Source organism: Eretmochelys imbricata, chromosome 1, assembly GCF_965152235.1.
Source record: "Eretmochelys imbricata isolate rEreImb1 chromosome 1, rEreImb1.hap1, whole genome shotgun sequence".
Taxonomy (NCBI): domain Eukaryota; kingdom Metazoa; phylum Chordata; order Testudines; family Cheloniidae; genus Eretmochelys; species Eretmochelys imbricata.
In genome coordinates, this window is record NC_135572.1 from 232,695,590 (window position 1) to 232,704,989 (window position 9,400).

The window sequence follows — 9,400 nt, forward strand, 5'->3', positions numbered from 1 at the left end:
TGCCATAATTACATGGGATTTGTCTAAAATACTTAAAATGCCCCTCATCACCATCATTTGAGCACCTCACAGTGGGGTGTTTTTTCCTTCAGTCTAAGAATTTGGCCTTTTCCACATTGCTCTTAACAATAAAACTGAATCTCTCCCTCAACACACACTTACAACAGACTCACTTTGAACTTCTTGTCCACATTCTCTCTCCCTCCGTTCTTATTCCTCAGACTGAAATCAGACTAAATTCTTTGTAGACTTTCCATCTTGCTTCTCTTCTGCCAGGTAGCTACCCACCCTCCTGCCCTTTACCTTGGTGTATGCCTCTTGGGTTCCTTGCATTTTCCGTTTGCCTTCTACTTGAGCTGACTGCTTTGCTCCAGCTGGTACTGCCCCATTCTTAAATGTATCCTGTATCTTCAGCTCAGCCAGCCAAAGAACTCCTGAGGCTGCCTCACCCACAAATCTTTAAAAGGGAGCAGCTGGTATAAATCAGGGTAGCTCTGTTCAGTTCTTGTGTTTCTCTTGGTGCTTAACTTGATTTGCTAGGACTGCAAGGGAATGTTTACTTGTATAAAAACAGGTTTCTGTTGCCATTAAAAAAATAAAAAGGCCTGAAAATATTCTGTTGATGTGTTTTTGTTTATACATTTCATACACAAAGAGGGTTTTCTGTGGTAGCTTGGGGGAGTTTGAGTGCGGGCGCCTCTTCTATAACTAATGGTATTAGATAAGTGTCCTCCTTTGTCAAGGGCGAGGTTTGGAAGCACTGGCTAGGCTGTAGCCCATGGAGGTTGTTAGGTGAGAGGGGGGTTTCTCCTTGGTCAGGGGTTATTCAGATCCTTGGGCAGCTTAAGGTGGGGATGAAATCTGGCTAGTGTCCTTAGTTGGGGTGGTGTCAGGATGGCTTTTCCAGCAGCTAGCAGAGGATCAAAGTCTGTATAATTCCTTCACCTAAGTGAAATGTTTGCCTAAGAAAAATTCAGTTAAAGCCACACCTGGTGAACTCATAACAAAACTCAGTTGACAGTGAGCTCATAAAACAGTGGCAGGTTGTTTCAAATTGTTGCAATACACAAGATGCTAGTTCAGTTATAGTGAAGTCCTGCTTAGCTTGAAACGAAATCACGCCGTGAAAATAATTTTACTTTAAAAATGGTCCATTCTATACAATTAAAGACACGAAAACCTTTGTCTGAGGACAATAGAAAAGTTGTACAGGTAGAACAATTCTGGTTAGGGCGGTGATATCTTCACTGAAATAGTTATATGAGCATAAAATCCTAGTGTGGACGAAGTTATAAAGGTGACTTATAGCAGTATAGCTGTATCCACACTAGCTTTGTTTGGTTAGTTTTTTTGGTTTGTTTTGCTGTTTTAACTATACCACTCTACCTGCGTAATTAATGTAGCAAAAAACAAAACACCCATCAAACAAACCAAAACCCAAAATCACATATCAACTATACAACCGTGGCACAAAACAAACCACCCTAAGTGTAAGGGGACTGTTGCCCCCTTACTAACAGTCAGTGGGGGTGTTTTGGTTGGCTAGCTCCCAGTATTAAAAGGGGAAGGGTCTATAGGAAATCAGGACCCTGAGACTGACAGTCCCCAGGAACAATGGGGAGAAGCCAATGCTCCAGGTCAGCCTGAATGACAGGGTGCGCAGGCTAATCAGGGAGTCAGGAGGCCAGGGAGGTCCCGTCCTCCGTGTGAGCAGGAATTGCCTGGGTCAGAGTGGGGCCAAGCTAAGGAGAAAGCAGGGGTCTGAGCTGAGCTGGGGAGCAGAGCTGTGCCAGATCCAGAGGGACCAGAAAAGCAGCCCCTGTCCTGGGAGCAGAGCTGCAGCCCCAAAGCCAGAGGCACAGCCCAGAGAGAGCAGACTTGCCCTGGGAGCAGAGCTGTAGCAACCAGAGCCAGAGGGGCCAGAAAAGCAGCCCACAAAGCAGGTCAGTGCTGGGAGCAGAGTCACAGAAGCAGCCTGCAGAGCAGACTTGCCCTGGGAGCAGAGCTGCAGCAACCAGAGGCAGAGGGGCCAAAGAAACAGCTCAGGGAGCTGGAGGCAGAGCAGCAACAGTGCAGAGACAGAGTGGTGGAGCTGGGGCTGGAGCAGTCTGGAGCTGGGTGCGGTGAGCAGCTGGGGAGAGCGAGGGGGACCCTGGGGGCTCAGCACAGGGAGACGCCTCAGCCAAGAGGCTCTGCAGGCCAGGCTTGGATCGTAACCCCGACAGGGCGGGGGCGACACTGGGAAGAAGGGTCCTACCACTTAGAGCCTGAGAGCGTGTGGCCGCCATCAGAGCAAGTGTCCAAGCCACAGCATCCCCGCAGCACAGCCAGGGCCTGAGATTTACAAGGAACAGCCTATGAACTGCCCTGACATTCCAGAGACCCTGTTTGTGACGTTCCCTGCTACAGAGCGGGGTGATGTGTTTCCTTTCACCTTTCCCGTTTTTCCTTATTCTTCTTAAAATTAATTGTTGATTAAATAACTTGCATTTGCTTTAAATTGTATGTAATGGTCAGTGGGTCAGAGACGTGCACAGTGCAGAGAGAGTACCCCGGAGTGGGGACACCCTAGCCCCTGTCCTAGGTGACCACAGCAGGGTTGGGGGTCAAGCCCCCCAGGAACCCTGGGCCCAGCCTTGTTGGGGTTACAAGGACTCTGCCAGACAGCAGAGTGCAAGGAGAGTCCTCAAGGGCAGGGAGGCCACTGGGTAAAGGAAGTGGGAGCGAGGACTCAGATCCTTTCGCTAGCCCACTTCACCGGGGTAGTGCAGAAGCCAGGAAAGTTCCCCACAAGAGCGGGACTATTCCCCCGCTTACATAAGGTGGAGCAGGCCTCAGTTTTACAGTCTGATAGAAACAGATCAGCAATAGATTTGGATCAGCTGTGACACCTGTTGGGCAGATGGTTCTAATCTTAGTGTCCCGCAGACCCTACTTCCGAGGGTATCGGTTACGTAATTGCTGCTATTTCATCACTTCCTACTCACGTTTTCTGGCTCCAAGGCCGACGAGCAGACAGACACACAACCAAAAGTTTCATATTAAAAATAAAAGCCTCTCCTTTCATACATAGCTAACATAAATTAACCAATAGCCATATCCTCCTGACAACCAAACTCATAAGACAAGAATGAGATTCAGTCAGCCATTGGGAAAGAATGAAACTGATCAGACATTCAGTAGAGCATCAAGAAATATTGCAATTTTATAGATGTGAGTAACACGGAGGAGGGCGAATATTTTATACCCGTGATCACAATGACTCTACTTGGCTTTTCTTAAGTGTGTGGAGTGGGGGAGGGCAGGGTCGGGGCATCAGCTTTGGAAGGACAGAAAAATAACAGACATGTTTAGTTAAAGTTTAACTGACACAGCCTGATTACAAATATACATTCCTGCCCAAGTCACGAAAACGTGATGTGTAAGTGGGTAGGAGCATGGATGAGATCAAGTTTAGGTTCTGTTCCTAACTTTTGCCTCATTTTTCATTTAGGTTTTCAAAAACCACAGTTTTTTCACAAATTCAAGTTTTTGTCATCCCTTTCTCCCTCCCCCTTCTCCCATTTTTGGCCATTGAATGATATCTGGGGTTAGGGAGAGGCTCTACTTTTTTGTCTTCTCTCTTTTCCTTTTTCCACTCTGTAACTTTTCAAAACTTCTCCACTTCTGAAAAAATTACAGAGGGACATATCGCAAAATTAAGCTCTAACTTTGCCACTCTAACTTTTCAAAATTCCCTCAACTTTTCAAAAGTTACAAAGTGGGAGAAGGGGGAAGAAAGCAAGAGAAAAAGAGCGGAAAAGCCATCCTGGGCATTATTCATTTTACTGCACATCCGGGGGGGTGGGGGGGAGAAGATCCCTCAAAAAAGCCCCAAAAGCTTAATTTTTTGGCTTTTTGGGGTGGGGGGAGTGTGGGAGGGGTGTCAGCTCTGTACATCTTTATCTTTGGACCAGGTCCTGAGCAGCAGCACAGCTTAGGAGGGGCGAGGCAAAAGTGGCTTTAAGATACCTTTGTGCTCCCCCTGTTCCTCAGTCAGTCTGTATCAGGATGGACTTCTGACCCCAGCTGCTGTTTGCCCCAAGGGGTCATTCTATTAGTTGGGAATCACTGCCACACTTCCCTTTTCCCTTGTGTCAGCTGCTGGGGGTGGAGGGCAGGGTGTGGAGTGGTATGGGAACCACAGAGGTCTCTCTCCCATCCCAGGGTCCCTCTAGGTGGGACGATTCTCCAGAGGCCTAGTGAGATGGCTTTTATTTTTAAGAAATTGAAGAAGTGTATTTTCTTTAAAAAAAAAACTGTTGAAGACCCCAAGTCACTAATGAAATACAGGCATGAGCTTCAGAGCACAAATAACTGTCTTTTGAAAGTCATTTCCTGCTTTACCCTGGGGCCACCAGAGCCAGTGACAAAGCTGCGGTGGCACAGGACAAAGCCCTACATCTGCCAAAACCTGATGTCAACACCTGGAGTTAGCCCTGATTTTAGCCACTGGTGCAGCTGCACCAGTGCAATGCCCTAGTGGAGTTAGGGGAAGCAGGGGTGGGCACCAGTTAGGGTGGCCAGGTGGCCGGTTTTCAATCGGAATGCCTGGTTGAAAAGGGACCCTGGCAGCTCCGGTCAGTACGACTGACCGGGCCACTAAAAGTCCAGTAGCTGGTGCAGTGGGTCTAAGGGAACTGTGGCTAATGGGAGCTGCGGGGGTAGCACCTGCGGGAAGGTGCAGCACGCAGAGCCCCCTGGCCCCTCTGCTTTAGAAGATGGACATGCCGGTCACTTCCAGGGGTCGCCTTAGGTAAGCGCCGCCCAGCCGGAGTCTGCACCCCTCACCCCCTCCTATACCCCAACCCCAGCCCTGACCTCCTCCTGCACCCAAACTGCCTCCTGGAGCCCACACCCCCTCCCACACCCCAACCCCCTGCCCCAGCCCTGAGCCCCCTCCTGCACCCCAAGCCCCTCATTCATGGCCCCACCTCAGAGTCCTCACCCCCTCCTATACCTCAACTCCCTGCCCCAGCCTGGAGCCCCCTCCCACACCCTGAACCCCTCATTTGTGGCCCCACCCCAGAGCCTGCAACCCCAACCGGAGCCCTCACCCCTTCCCACACCCCAACCTCCTGCCCCAGCCTGGTGAAAGTGAGTGAGGGTGGGGGAGAGCGAGAGAAGGAGGGAGGGGGGAATGGAGTAAGTGGGGGGGGTGAGGCTTCAGGTCAGGGGCGGGGCATTGGGGCAGGGCATGGGGCAAGGGTGTTCAGTTTTGTGTGATTAGAAAGTTGGCAACCCTAGCACCAGTGGAGCTGATCCCAATTTCATGCAGGGATAAGCAACATCCAGGCAAATCCCAGTTTTCCTTGTCTATTCTAGGGGTTTCCTTTGGTGCAGCTACACTGAGGGCTGAAATTCAATCATGTAGAGGGAAAGCATAAGGCGGGTGCAAGAAAGTTTAGCACCAAGGGCTTACTTGATGTATAGGACTTGTGCTGGTCCCTCTGCCCACAGAGGCTTTTCATTTTGCTGAGCAACACCGATCTACACTGAGTTTGAGTCCTACCCTTGCCAGTTTTCGGACAGCATGTGTTGTGCACGTTATTTGCTCTCTGCCTAAATACATGATAAATCTCTCACCCACAGCAAAGCTTTTTCCTATGCTCCCTGCATTGCTTTAAGGCTCATGGCATCAGCAACCCTGTTTTCCTTTTGTATACTCTCATTTTGTGCATAATATTTTACTTCCCCCTGTTAGAACAATGGCACAAACCTAGATACCTGTTTTTTTTTTTTAAATGGAACATTTTGTACAAAACATTGAATAGGCGAGAGGAGTAATAATAAAAAGACATTCTTATGCACTTGACTCATTGTAGTTGATGGCTGTAAAGGCAAAATGTTATAAAATGGGATTATAGAATTGGAGACCACAAGCTGTATGAAACCATATGAATCAAGGGGATCAGAGATTGTTGCAGTACAGTTCCAGTCTGTGGTAATTATTGTATATGCATGGGTCGGCGACAATAATGACTTTGGTTTGGATTACTGCAGACTGGCTCTATTGTAGCATATTCCTAGTAAGTGAGAAATACTAATTTTCAGACCAGAGACGCTGCTCCAAGAATGAGCTGAACCGTTGCTCTTTGTGCAGGAACAGAGGGTGGAAGCCTAAATGCATGCCACAGATGGCAGACTGATAACCCTACATCATTAATATATTCAAACTTTGTCAATTTGTATTAAATGAGGGCAACGATACCCAAAGAAATGCATGGAATAAAATCCTCAACTTCGAGGAAGGCACACAGCTGTGAAACTTTGGGATTTCTTTCTCTGCATTCCTTTGGGCATTATTGCTATAGGGTTGTTGTTTTTTAAGCGTACAATAAAAGTTGCTTTTTTCATTTAAGCTAAGGCCTAACATCTGTGTGCACCAGGGCTTTTTTCTGAGATGGGAATACTGGATTTTCAATCTTCCTGGTTCTTTGCATTTATTATTCCATTAATCATAAGACTTAACACTTACATAAAACCTTAAATCTTCAAAGCAGCATGAAGGCCTCACCCCTGCAAGTTATTCCAAGTTACTCTTGTGCTCCTGTAGAGAGCCCTACTGAAGTCAGTGGAGCCCCTTGCAGACGTAGGTGGCCACCCGTGCAGAGTAACTTGCACGAGAGAAGGCTAATTTACTATTTTTCACAACAAAAACTTTATTATCCACATTTTAGAGCTGGGAAAACTGAGGCACAGAAGTTGTTAGTGGTAGAGCAAGGATCAGAAACTAGGCATTCATTGTGTCACAACAGATGTAAAGAGCTGTACAAGGGAAGTCATTTGCAGTGTACAACAATAGGCTTTATGGGTCTGTGACCGAGAAAGGCCACATGGCTATAGATATATTAGCTCCAGGCTGAACAAATCCCTGGTACCAGGGTAAGTTAAATGGCAGCTGCTCCAGGTCAATTAAGACACCTGGGGCCAATTAAGAACTTTCCAGAAGGCAGGGAGAACGCTAGGTTGATTGGGACACCTGAAGCCAGTCAGGGACTGGCTGAAACTAGTTAAAAGACTCCCAGTTAATAAGGTGGGTGTGGATGTCAGGAGCTGTGGGAGGAAGTTGTGCCGTTGGAGAGACTGAGCAGTATACACCATATCAGGCACAAGGAAGGAGGCCGAAGTAAGGGTGAAGGGGAGCTTGAGGAAGTGGGGGCTGCTGTTGGGAAGTAGCCCAGGGAATTGTATGTGTCATGTTTCTAAAAGGTCAGCTACCATAGCTGATGCTATTAGGGTCCCTGGGCTGGAGCCCAGAGTAGAGGGTGGGCCTGGGCTTCTCCCCCTGATTAATCACTGAGACTGGGAGACAACAGAGACTGTGCAAGGGAGGATAGCTTCTCCTCACCTCCCTCGCTGGCTTATGATGAAAATGGCTCAGTAAGCTGTGACCCTTGTCTCTAGAGAGAGAAGGGTTATGTGGAGGGTCACAGTGAGCCTCTGAGGCTAGTGTAATCTGCCAGGAAATGCAGGACCCATGGAGACAAGGACAGAGCTTTGACACAGGGCCTTATAAAAGCCAGGAGCAGTGCTAACTATTCTGGAGTGCCATCTACCGACACTGTACATAGATAAACATAACAGAGAGCACAGTTGCCATGTCTTGCTCACTGAGAGCTGGTTGGGAAAACCATTTGAATGCAAAGTGTAATTGCCACATAATGATAGTTTTCAGTGAGAAAATTTCAATTTTGCTGGAAAATTTTCTATTTTCCATTAGGAAAACCAAAATGGAATATTTTGTTTTGTTGAACTGACCTGAAATGTTTTGTTTCAAGTCATCTCAACATTAAACAGCATTACCCTATTATATGTTTTCAGTGTTGTTGTAGCCAGTCTTGGTCCTGGGATATGAGAGGGACAAGGTCGTCTTCAGCTCAAAAGCTTGGCGCTTTCAACTAAAGAAGCTGGTCCAATAAAAGCTATTACCTCACCCCTCTTGATTTTCTATTGTAGTACACTGCCTTATGGGAGTTGTAGTTCTGCCCCTCATTCTTTCTTCATGGGAGATGTAGTCAGAACAGGGAGACTGGCCTGTAGGAGAGAATAGGGACAGCAGGCTCCCGAACTACAACTCCCATGAGGCAATGTGTCCCAATGGGGAAATGCAGTTGAAGGAAACATTTCTGTTTCAGGAATATTGAAATGTTTCATTTTGATCCAATTTTTTTTTCCATGACAAATTTCAATATTTCAACTTTTCTTCCTGATTGGGGATAAAAACAAATGTTGAAATATCAGAATTCCCCATGGGCCAGAGAGTCTGATTTTTGCCCAGCTCTGCTCCCAGTCCTGTGCACTATGTACTAAAACATGCTGTGCCTCATTACTTTATACACTATTCTTTTATTTAAAAAAATAATAATAATTTACATTTGTATTACCTAGCCAAGAGCTGTGTATGGGTAAGTGCATAGTCTCACCAGAGACTCCCTTCTTTGGCAAAAACTCTGGTAAATGACAATCTTTTGCTAGCTCAGTGACTTAGGGGAAAATTTTCACAAATGCCCAAGTAACTTGGGAGCCTAAGTCCCATTTTCAAAAAGGACCTAAACTCTTAAGTCACTTTTGAAAATGGAACTTGGCTCATAAGTCAGTTAGGTGCTTTTGAAAGTGTTACCCCTAGTGTTTCCCTCAAAATTACTTATGTGGTGTTTCAACAGGTGTAAGGCAGTGCAGAATTCAGACCTTATCTCTATTCACAGAGGTGATCAAAGCTATTTGAGTTTCCCCCAATGGATTTCAAAACTGTTTACAAAGGTAAATTCCATTATTTTTTAAAAAGTGCGTCCACTGCTTTCTGACGGGGCCTGAATTTTTCCAGTCAAATTCAAGCGACCCTGGCCTTCTTGGTGTCATTAAAATGGCAGCCAAGTGAGACATACAGTAGCCCTCTTTGCTGGATGCAGATATTGAAACATTGGAAGGCATTTTGGAAAGCTGCCGTGAAAATGCCTTTTTATAGAGAGAGTATATTTTCTTATTTAGTAAATATCTATCTAGTTAAGGTCTAACTAGTCACTGCTGTTTTCCTTTAAAAACAACTTCTCTTGTTTCATACATCCACTGCATTCCAGTCTGATTTGGATTTAAAAAAACATTAACAGTTCAAAGCACTGTTGTTAAATGCATGGAAACAATTTATTTCCTGGGACCTGCAGTGTCCTGAATTTGATGTTGAGGCAATCTGTTGGCAGCCCTTGGGCTACAGCGAGCTTGAATATAAATATGTATTCCAGTAACACCTACCATGTACTTGGCACTACCCACACACAGTCCCTGCCTGGAAGAGCTTGCAAACTCAAAAGAAGAGTGATTGATTGAGGCAAGGGGAAAGAGAGATAAAACATACAACTTT